General features: G+C 41.9%; 1 protein-coding gene across 1 annotated transcript in view; it reads right to left on the bottom strand.

Moving 5' to 3' along the window:
• Positions 1-12380, bottom strand: part of TMIGD1 (transmembrane and immunoglobulin domain containing 1) — a 66540-nt gene that overhangs the window by 16489 nt on the left and 37671 nt on the right. Inside the window, exon 2 of the mRNA XM_005888212.3 lies at positions 18-124. The gene's annotated coding sequence lies outside the window, so the exon portion shown is untranslated. The remainder of the gene's footprint in view (positions 1-17; positions 125-12380) is intronic.

Raw genomic sequence — 12380 nt, 5'->3', positions numbered from 1 at the left:
GGAAAAATATTACTTACCATTGGCAACGCAAGTACAAGCCATACTGAGGCAGCTATGGCCAGGAAAGTCTTATCCCTCTGAGGCTCTCAACTGCGAATCCTTGCTTTGCACTTTCAAGAATTAGCTGTTTGAAGATAACATTTTTTAATTGGTTAAAAATATGTATGTTTCTATAATAACTGGATAAATATTCAGTTATTTCCATTGACAGATGATCATAATGATTGATTAGGAAAAACAGCTTTCCTGGAGGCTATTTGAACATCTCTGATGTGGTAGTATTACAGTCAAATTTCTTGAAGTTTTATTTTTAAAAGTTTATTATAAAAATATTAAATGAAGTGAAGTGAAGTCATTCAGTTGTGTCTGACTCTTTGCAACCCCATGGACTGTAGCTTACAAGGCTCCTCTGTCCATGGAATTTTCGAGGCAAGAGTACTGGAGTGGGTTGCCATTTCCTTCTCCAGGGGATCTTCCCGACCCAGGGATTGAACCCGGGTCTCCCGCATTGCAGGCAGACACTTTACCATCTGAGCTACCAGGGAGCCTAGTATAAAAATATTAAGTGAATAAAAATCAAATTTTTGCTGTATAAAAAAATCATCCTAAAATATCCACTTCTGTCTCTGGAGAGACTCATAGCAGTATTATCTCTTTTTGCTTACATTGAGGGCAGTTTAAGATGGTTTAGTTTTAGTGGAATCTTAGATATTGTTGCTTTATTGTCCTTATTGAGTAGGGTTAATAATATTTTTCCAAAAGCGTTTGAGCTGGAAACCAGCAAGGCTGAATGGACATATATGCTGGTGATGGAGAACCCAGAGCAAGGATCATGAACTCAGTCTGCAGATCATTTAAAAGCATGAACAGAGCCACACATAAAATAGCAATTTAAATTTAATTTTATTCTGTGCAAGCTAGTTCATTGTTGACTGGAAGACAAAAGGTGTTTAAATATTTCGATAAATAGTAATTACAACATTTATGTCTAAAAGACTCCAGGTTTTTTATGAGATAATCTGTTTATCTCATTTAACTATTGAAATCTCCCCTCCCCAAAACAAGGAAAGATTTTGCAGAGAAACAGGTAAAGCAACTTGCTCAATTTCGATCAGCAAAGGCATTTTTACTGTAATATGTCTTTTATGCTAGTCATACTAGCTGGCTGCAGGCATAGAGAAAAACAATAAAAGATGAAATGCCGCATATGCTAAAATTAAAAAGAAATGTATTCATCTGAGAAACAGCTTTAAATCTAGAAATACATCTTCATGACTAACTTATACATAGGCTATAATTATTTGGTAATTAATACTCCCAAATTAATCCCTTTCCTAAAGAACCTCTAGTGGTTCTTATGTTCCAGTTGGCATGGAAAGCTAGATCTTAGGAGGATTTCCCTCTAAACTCAGAGAATGTTCATCCATGCAAGTTTCCAAGGGCTAAAAGATAAAATCTGATCAGGTCTGAAAGCCATCAGGTCCAGCCAATCAGAAATCAAGCTGTGGGGCAGCAAATCAGGATTTAAATAAAAGTTACAGTTAGAACCACCAGAACTGGCATGACACTCGTTTGAGTTCTTAGTGCTCAGAAAGAGTATGGAAATTGCCTCCACAGTAGGAATAAGAAGGGCTGGTGAAGACTTTTGCCTCCTGTTAGAATATTGACTATTATCTTCATCAGTGGTTTATTGGCTTAATTTTCCTTCAGATGGTAACTTTCAAATGCTTGGTCTTAATTAGCATGGGTAAATGAGAAATGTAGGTGATTCACACTTTTCAGTTTTCTTCTTCTCTAGAGATCTCCATTCCCTTCCCTTAAGAACCTGAAATGACTGAGGGCTACATTGATTAAAATAAACTACATCGGTATTTTACACCAGTAAAAAATGTAGATGGAATTCACTCATGCCTGGTCCATTGAAACAATAAAACCCACAGATATCATAAAGGAGAAAATCAGTGTATGGTACTTAAGAACATTGTATTTAGTATGTTAAAAATTATAAAACTGTAATTTAAAAATGTTGTGTTAGATAAGGTATGATGTTCAACTGAGAAAGTTAAAAAAAATAAAGACACTTTGTGTATTTAATAAAATATGTGTAAGGGAAAGCTCATAAAGGACAGAAGAATAAAATGGGAAATATATAGATTGGTTTTTTTTGGTCATTTTCTTTAATTCCCCTTTATGTCAGACCTAACCCCCCAAACTTCAGATTTACCTCTAACAAAGAGGTAATCAGCACCAAATACTGCTTTTAGAATCTGCAAATAGTTTTTATCTTTATTAACTATCACACATTATATAATTGCTTTCCTTTTTCATATTAACCAATATTTTATTCTAAACATGTTATCTCTGATTTATAACAATCTCTGATATTATGAAATCTGAACTAGAAGAATACAAAGGAACAATTTCAGTTATTTGGCTCAAATATATTGTGTAATAGTATCTGAATTTAGAAAATTAAATGGCTACATTGTACTGTGACACTTATATAACAATTTCTGTAAGTTATCTAGCAAACTTAAGGCTTTCTCATTTCATTTCTGTTTGATTCACATATGGAAACTAATCAGGGTGATAATAAAGTCAAGAATTCATTTCAGAAAGTTTAAAACAAAAATGATTTTAAAATTTAATATAGTTGTACTTTTTCTTCTGTTAGTACCTACATAAATAATAATTAAAATTAAACGTCTAATTTTATTGTCATGTATTATAAAATTTGACATAAAAGCAAGCAATTATGCATTTTTATAATTTTATTATATAATTAATGAAATTCATGTTTATGTGTTTATAATAAAATTCACATATTTATGAAAAAATATGTATGTTTCTGATCTCACTTAAATGCAGAATCTAAAATATGATGCAGATGAACTTATCTGCAAAACAGAAAGAAACTCACAGAGAACAAGCTTGTGGCTGCCAAGGGTCGGGGGGAGGCTGGATTGGGGGTTTGGGATTAGCAGATGCAAACTATTATGTATAAGGAACAAGGTCCCACTGTATAGTACAGGGAGCTATATTCAAAATCCTGTGATAAACCATAATGGAAAAGAGTATGAAAAAGAATGTATTTTTTATCTATAACTGAATCACTTTTCTGTACAGCAGAAATTAATACAACATTGTAAATCAACTACACTTCGATAAAATAAAGTTTTAAAAAATACACATATTTAGGGGGCTTCCTTGATGGCTCAATGGTAAAGAATCCACCTGCCAATGCAGGAGGCATGGGTTCAATCCCTGCTCTGGGAGGATCCCACATGCTCCAGAACAGCTAAGCCCATTCGCCACAACTACTGAAGCCCCATGCCCTAGAACCTGTGCTCCACAACAAAAGAAGCCACTGCAAAGAGAAGCCTGAACACTGCAACTAAAGAGTAGCCTCCACTTGCCACAACTAGAGAAAATCCAGTGCAGCAATGAAGACCCAGCATGGCCACAAAATTAAAAAAACAACAACAAAAAACTCATTTATGGTGTTGTTCCAACATGAATTTTATCTGGCAAGTACTATTGTTCCCATTCATGCAAGAATAGAATAAAAAAATATTTATGGTTCCCTGTACATTTTTAAAACATTGGTTAAGAACATCAGAGACCTGCTGCTTGCTAGCTGTGTGACTTTATAAAGTTATTTTACTTCTATGGGCCTTAGGTTCTTTGTCAATATGATGTGATTAATAATAGTGTCCTCCCTACAGGGTCATTTGAGGATTACATGAGACAAAGCATTCGAAGCAGCTCCACAATAAGCTCTTATTAAGCAGTAGCTACTATTATTATTAACATAGTCTGGGCAAGGTGTGATAAACACAGCCACGCTGTAGCATTGTTTCAGTAAGAATCACAACTAAGAGCGTTTCCTGTTGGCTGGGTTGCAAGCACTGTCTAAGCAGGTTTTATACGTTTATTTATTTGGCTGTGCCAGGTCTTAGCTGCAGCATGCGAGATCTTGAGTTGTGGCATGTTGGATCTAGTTCCCTGACCAGGGAGAGAACCTGGGCCTCCTGCATTGGGAGCATTGAATCTTTACTCACTGGACCACGAGGGAAGTCTTGAAGCAGGTGTTGAGTTTGTTTCTGTACGGATCTGAGGGCACTGGGTTTTACTATTATCATTTAGAACTTAACAGAGAATTGATGTCTTGGTTCTGGGTCCCTCCAAAGCAGAACTGAAGATAAAACTTTGCATGCAATTAGTTTACTTCAAGGTGATCTTAGGAAGCACAGAATGGAAGTGAGATGAGAAAGGAAAGAAAACAAATAAAGGATGTGTTAATGAACAGGTTACTGTGGTCAACTCTTGCTACGGACCCTATGACAAGCTCTAGGGAACACACCTCAGAATCCTCTCAGAGTACATCATGAGAAACGCTGGGCTGGAAGAAGCACAAGCTGGAATCAAGACTGCTGGGAGAAATATCGATCACCTCAGATATGCAGATGACACCACCTTTATGGCAGAAAGTGAAGAGGAACTAAAAAGCCTCTTGATGAAAGTGAAAGAGGAGAGTGAAAAAGTTGGCTTAAAGCTCAACATTCAGAAAACTAAGATCATGGTATCTGGTCCCATCACTTCATGGGAAATAGATGGGGAAACAGTACAAACAGTGTCAGACTTTGTTTTTTAGGGCTCCAAAATCACCGCATATGGTGATTGCAGCCATGAAATTAAAAGACGCTTACTCCCTGGAAGGAAAATTATGACCAACCTAGATAGCATATTAAAAAGTAGAGACATTACTTTGCCAACAAAGGTCCATCTAGTCAAGGCTATGGTTTTTCCAGTGGTCATGCATGGATGTGAGAGTTGGACTATGAAGAAAGCTGAGCACCAAAGAATTGATGCTTTTGAACTGTGGTGCTGGAGAAGACTCTTGCGAGTCTCTTGGACTGCAAGGAGATCCAACCAGTCCATCCTAAAGGAGACCAGTCCTGGGTGTTCATTGGAAGGACTGATGTTGAAGCTGAAACTCCAATACTTTGGCCACCTCATGCGAAGAGTTGAGTCATTGGAAAAGACCCTGATGCTGGGAGGGATTGGGGGCAGGAGGAGAAGGGGATGACAGAGGATGAGATGGCTGGATGGTATCACTGACTCGATGGACGTGAGTTTGGGTGAATTCTGGGAGTTGGTGATGGACAGGGAGACCTGGCGTGCTGCAATTCATGGGTTGCAAAGAGTCGGACACGACTGAGTGACTGAACTGAGCTGAACTGAAGGAGAGGAAGCTTGAGTATTTATCCACCAACTTTACTCCATCATTGGTTAAGGGGCATTCTTGGTGTTGGCTCTCCAGCGCTTCCAACCCACTCTGTAAAGGTACAGTGCACTCTCCTGGTCTGGTTGTGAATGTCCAGGCAGACAGAAAGTCACTGGCCATATGGGAACTGTTTGCAGGTGACCTCTAGGCAGGCCAAAGGGATGTGAGAAAGGTAATAACATTAACCTCTAGAACTGTGTATTAGATGACATTGGGAAATAATGGTTAATTTACTCTTGGATGTGATAATGTTATGGTGGTTATATAGGAGACTGTCCTCATTCTTAAGAGATGTCTGCTGAAATATTTATGAGTTAAGTGTCATGATGACTGCAGCTAATTTTCAAATGATTCAGCAAAAATAAATAAAGACACACACACACAACAAATACAGCAAAATGTTAACATTTATTGAATCTAGAGTCCAGGTTGGGGTATATAGATCTTCATTGTACTATTCTTCCTTTCAACTCTTCTGTATGTTTAACATTTTCTTTTTTCTCAATATTTATTTGTGTGTGTGCTCGTGGGCTTAGTTGCCCTGTGGCATGTGGGATCCTAGTTCCCCAACCAGGCATTGAACCCACATCCCCTGCAGTGGAAGGCAGAGTCTTAACCACTGGACCACCAGGGAAGTCCCTCAGAGTTTCATAACTGAAATGTTGAAGGAAAGTATTTTGCAGACTTTACTGAGTGTCCACTATATGCTGAGTACTCTAAGCCTTGGGGATGCCTGTCCCATCCAAACCAAGATGGGTTTCTTTGTTACGATTTAGTAAGACTTGGCTTTCAAGTCACTCAACTGCCACTGTGAGAACTGTTTTAATAACTACAAATCAATGATGTCTATAAAATGAATGGTACCCCCTTAACTGCACAGCATTAGATGGGTACCCTGGATGATACAAAGAAGCTCCTGATCTTCTAGGCTCTTCCATTCTGGAGGGGAAAGGTAACTATGGTCAGAAACCAGTTAGGGTGCTTTTTCAGATTAAAAAATGGTATCATGGCACCCCTTCTGGAGAGTCAAAGAAGTGATATAATTTGCCCAGGACCATGTACATTGTCCCTGGAACATTCCTCTTTCTTTCCTAGGACTGACAAGCAAGAAGAAATCATTCAGCCCTTAGAAGTTAAGCTTAATAGTTAACCATTAAGCCTAAGTAGTTCAGCTGGTTGGACTATTAACAGAGTCCAGTATTCCATGTCCTCTGCAAGTAGCTCAGGCCCAGAGGGAGAAAAGACAGGCAACCTCGAATGTGGAAATTTCCAGGAGTAGAAACAATTCACTCCACATCAGACTTCCGTACTCCGGGCAGAGGAGGGTGTCCAAGATCGGGCAGCCATGGGGTCTAAGCTAAGTGAGCTCCGAAAAGCACCTGGGGAGTCTCCAGCCACCTTTCCTTCATCAGGAATCTCATATTTAACAAGCTCCAGGGTGACTGACACCGCGGTTCAGGGGTCTCATTTTGAGAACCATGGCCTTTGAGACTAAGCATCGATGAGGGTGATGAAGGTGGGAGTGCCTTAGCTCAGGATAAGTGCCTAGTACAGTGCTTAGTGGAGAAGGCAATGGCACCCCACTCCAGTACTTTTGCCTGGAAAATCCCATGGACGGAGGAGCCTGGAAGGCTGCAGTCCATGGGGTTGCTAAGAGTCATGCACGACAGAGCGACTTCACTTTCACTTTTTACTTTCATGCATTGGAGAAAGAAATGGCAACCCACTCCAGTGTTCTTGCCTGGAGAATCCCAGGGACGGGGGAGCCTGGTGGGCTGCCGTCTATGGGGTCGCACAGAGTCGGACACGACTGAAGCAACTTAGCAGCAGCAGCAGCAGCAGCAACAGTGCTTAGTGCTTGGTGGGTACTCAAGAAACAGTAGTGTGAATTCCCTGGTGGTCCTGTGGCTAAGACTCCATGCTCCCAGTGCAAGGGATGTGGGTTCAATCCCTGGTTGGGGAACTAAGATTCTACATGCCATACAGCGTGACCAAAAAATAAAAAAAAAAAAAAAGTAGTGGGAAGGAGGTTCAAGAGGGAGGGGACATATGCGTACCTATGGCTAATTCGTGTTGATGCATGGCAGAAACTGTCTCAATATTGTAAGTCATTATCCTCCAATTAAAAATTAAAAAAAAATTTTTTTAAAGGAAAAAAAGAAACAGTAGTTAAAGAAGGAAGGAGGGAAGGAAGAAAAGATGGGAGGAAGGAGCAAGGAAGGAGGGGAGGAGAAGGGGAAAAACGGGCAGGGTGCTCACTTGGAGATGAATTGAGTGCTCTGGCCCAGAAAAGAATGTGTACACAGGGCTGCCCTGGGGGAAACTGACCCTGCGGGGGCACAGACCTCTCAGTACTTCCTGTCATGTGGGGATGGAGAACAGGGAGGAAAACAACCAGGAGGGAAGATGAGGTGCAGCGCAGCTGGGTGCTGACCATCCCATCCCCAAAGGCCTTCGAGCTGCATCCGCATCTGCTGTCACCAAGCTTGATGCAACAGAGGCAGCAGCTCAGCAAATGGCAGGAGGGTCACAGGTCAGCAGGGTCAGGCCAGGTCGCTGCGAATACCACTGAGGGCTTTAATGTAACAGAAAAATGAGAAATCTAGTCGTCACAGCCTTGCAATGATAGAGTGGTTCTTTGAGCCACTCAGGGACCCAACGTGGTGCTTTTTCATCCAGAATTCGACACAGTATTTACCAAACTGCTTAAAACGGGTCATGGAACTTCAGAATTTCCAGCTTCTAAACAGTGATTAGTGATCCTCTAACTTCTCATCCTTTATTACATTCCTTCACCACCGAGAATCTTAGACCTTAAATTAAGACCTGAAAGGCTGCCTGGGTTGCCACATTTAGCAAATAAAGATCCAAGACAGCTACTGCATTTGAATTTCAGGTAAGTAACAAATAATTTTTTAGTATAAGTATGTCTTGTGCAACTGCCATCTGTTAATTTATGACAAAGCCAATGTTTGGAATATGCTTACACTAAAAAAAAATCATGTGTATCTGAAATTCAGATTTAATTAGGTATTCTGTCTTTAATTGGGCAACTCGATTTCTGGCTAATCCTCCTGTTTTTTAGTAGGTGAGGAAGTGAAGTTCAGAGACATAAAGCGACTTGTCCAAAGTGACACGGGGTTAGAATCCACTCAGGATTCCTCGCTGCCACAAGGTTCCTTTTCCCAGTGTCTTGCTTCAGAGTTTCTTTACACTGCTTCTTTGCTTTTTTGTTTTGTTTGGGGTGTTTTTTGGCTGTGTTGCGTGGCTTATGGGATCTTAATTTCCTGACCAGGGATGGAACCCCAGACTCAGCAGTGAAAGTGCAGAGTGGACCACTGGACCACCAGGGAATTCCCAACTTGGCTTCTTGACCCACTAGGGATGAGTTTTAGAGTGCTTGTTAAGTCCCTGAATTTTAGGCAAAAACGTGTGTGTGTGAAAGTGCATGTGGGTATTTTTCTGGGGAGATAGTCTCTGCTTTTATTTATTTATTTACCAAAATATCAACTTTATTACTGAAAAAGAATGTATTGGGAAATGTGGCTTGTATTTATAGGCAAATGGGTTTCCAGTAAGGAACCTCAGAGTCAGAAGAGATCTCCATCCCATGAGAGGTACTGCTGCACCTCTAAAGATAGTACTTCACCAGATACCTCCTGCCAACACTGGCAGGGCTGCTCCTGTTATGCCTATTTAGAGACTAAGAGCAGTTAAGAGTGCATGATCTCTGCAGACAAGCAGTCTCTGCTCTTTCAATTAGTTTCTCAAGAGTCATGATTTTAATAAAATATTAAACTGTGCTCTTTCATAGGACTATGTTCTGCTTTCAAAATGCACAACATCTATGACTTTGGGCTGAAATTGCATTTCTGCTTGCCCTACGTCCCTTCAGCCCCTGCCCTCCCTTCATTCCCGGCACAGCACTGGGTCCAAACATTCTAGGAGATGGGTAGATTACGTGTACAAGTATACAGAAAAAATATCCACTACATCTTCTTTTTTTGGCCATAGCATGCAAGATCTTAGTTTCTCAACCAACCCACACCCTCTGCAGTGGAAGCAGAGTCTTAGCCACTGGACCGCCAGGGAAGTCCTTCCACTACATCTTCTATGTGCCATGCAGTGGCGCAGCCATCCCATCCTCCACAACCTACCTATATCAAAACCCCAAATTCCTCTTGTTGTTGTTATTTAGTCGCTAAGTTGTGTCTGACTCTTTGCGACCCCTTAGACTGTAGCTCCTCTACCCATGGGATTTCCCAGGCAAGAATACTGGAAGTGGGGTGCCATTTCCTTCTTCCAGGGGATCTTCCCCACCCAGGGATCAAACTCACGTCTCCTGCATTGGCAGGCAGATTCTTCACTTCTGAGCTACCAAAGAACCCCAATTCCTCTCATCTATCATGTATCCATAAAGAAAGCTAAGTGCCAAAGAACTGATGCTTTTGAACTGTGGTGTTGGAAAAGACTCTTGAGAGTCCCTTGGACAGCAAGGAGATCAAACCAGTCCATCCTAAAGAAAATCAGTCCTGAATATTCATTGGAAGAACTGATGCTGAAGCTGAAACTCCAATACTTTGGCCACCTGATGCGAAGAACTGACTCATTAGAAAAGACCCTGATGCTGGGAAAGATTGAAGGCAGGAGGAAAATAGGACGACAGAGGATGAGATGGTTGGATGGCATCACCCACTCAATGAACATGAGTTTGAGCAAGTTCTGGGAGTTGGTGATGGACAGGGAGGCCTGGTGTGCTGCAGTCCATGGGGTTGCAAAGAGTCAGACACGACTGAGCAACTGAACTAAACTGAACTGCATCTTGTGTTTTCCTCCCTCCACTTCTTAGACTGGCAACCCAGAGCTGACGGTTCAGAACACCTTTCAGAGAACAGGTAGAAGGGAGCAGCGATGTGACCTTTGAGATTGACCACTAGAGGTCCCTTCTCATCCACAGTGATCCTGAAGTTAGACTTTGCCAGAGGTTGACAGAAAGAAAAGTGGAAGTGAAGTTGCTCAGTTGTGTCTAACTCTTTGCCACCCTATGGACTGTAGCCCACCAGGCTCCTTTGTCCATGGGATTTTCCAGGCAAGAATACTGGAGTGGGTTGCCATTTTCTTCTCCAGGGGATCTTCCAGACCCAAGGATCGAACTTGGGTCTCCTGCATTTCAGGCAGGTTCTTTACCATCTGAGCCACCGGGGAGAGAAGAAATTTCCTTGGACTAGTGGGGCTGATCTCTGCCTGTTACAAGCATAATTGGGGTATTCTGTATCAAGCAGTGGGAAGAAGCCATGTGATCCAGCATGAGTGATGCAGAATAAAATGGTTTCCTAATAAGTTGGATAGTGTCTTCCAGTGTCAGGCTCGAAGGCAGAGTTTTAAGCAGAAACAGGGGCCTGGAGCTTCCTCTTCAACCAAAAGGGAAAAATGCAGGGCATTCCACCCCTCACCCATACCAGGCAAACATCCAATTTCCTTCTGAGGGTAGTCTGGCTCCAGGGACATATTTACTGGAAGTTAGGGATGCTTCTGCAAGAGACCCTCATTTGTACGGGCTCATTCTATAAAGGCCTTGACCTCAGTAGCTTTATAGTTGTAACTTTATATTCTTTTCCTTAAAGAAGGGCCCCAAGTATATAAACATTTGGACTCCATAGGGCTTGGATCTAGTGCTGTCTGGCTCCCGGATACAGATTTCAGGGAGGAAGGAGATGGGGCAGAGTTTCAAAGGGACGTTTCCCTAGAGACTAATGAGAGAGTGTTTCCTGTGGGATGAGGAAGAGGTTCATACACGTGCCAAAAACCAGATAGCCTCCTAATTTCCAAAGAATTGTAACTGTGGGGGCACCTGAAGTCAGGGAGCCCCCTCTTGCCTGCTCAAAGCTTTCCTTGACCTGTGGAAGTTCGCCAAATCTTTAGGTGAACTCACAGACCTGTAGCATCCTGTTGGCTGATTTCTGAATAAACAAATGCTCTTGCCAACCATTGTGTTAGATTTTGGAGAAAAAAACCCAACCAAGCAAAACTCCGGTTCCAGAATTTCTGTGAGTTGTGATGAGCCATGAACTTTACAAAGGATTAAATAATCAACAAGGGTTGAATGAACAATTCTGTTTGGGATGTACAGATTGGATTTGGTAATAAAAGGCAAAGCAATATCCACAAGTTTAGAAGCAGATGAGTGCAAGGAGCTTTTTTTGTTTCTGAAAGAGATTGTTCTGGAAACCTGCAGCCAGCAATGTGCTGGAACTGCTAGTACTGACTAGCAGAGCTGACACTGCGCTTCTCTTCTCAACTCTGCATTCAATGACTTCAACTTGGTAGCCTGAAACTGGCCCCACTGGGAGCAGTTACACCAGTGAAATTAACAACCATTACAAATCAGGGCTCTTCTCTCCAGGACTGGTGTTCTTTACCAGAACATCACTACCTGTACCCTATCCCTGAGGGCTTCCTAGGTGGCACAGTGGTTAAAGAATCTGCCTGCTAATGCCAAAGATGCAAGAAACATGGGTTTGATCCCTGAATTGGGAAGATCCCGTCGAGTAGGAAATGGAAACCCACTCCAGTATTCTTGCCTGGAAAATTCCATGGCCAGAGGAGCCTGTCAGGCTAGAGTCTAGGGGTTGCAAAAAGTTAGACACAGCCGAGTGACTGAGCATGCACCCTACCCTTAATCTCCTCTCCCCCTCCCCTGCCCCGCCCTACCCACTCACACATCACAGAAGCTACCTGCAGGCACAGCCGTCTGTGTACATGTGTAGACACACAGAGGATCACATTCCAGGCAGGTTAGACGTCAGCGATCCCCCCTGCTCTGTTGTGCTGACATCTTTAGTGCTTTTCTACTAATTACTTCCTGATCCCAGACAGTGATCTCTCTCTCTCCCTCTCTTGAATTCACAATTGTTCTCTCCCTTACATCATGAGGCCCAACTATGAAAGTTCTGAGGCAATAATACAGTCAGGACAACAGATTTTCCCAAGCGGTCCCTAAGTGAGCAGTAAACATGACATCAATGACTGCATAGCATCATTCAAGCGAAAAGCATGTTAATACATGGCCAGTGTTCTTTTGAGATGCTCAGTT

This window comes from Bos mutus, chromosome 19, assembly GCF_027580195.1.
Source record: "Bos mutus isolate GX-2022 chromosome 19, NWIPB_WYAK_1.1, whole genome shotgun sequence".
NCBI classification, from domain to species: Eukaryota; Metazoa; Chordata; class Mammalia; order Artiodactyla; family Bovidae; genus Bos; species Bos mutus.
Note: the sequence above shows the minus strand (reverse complement) of the source record. Positions and strands in the feature narration are given on the sequence as shown.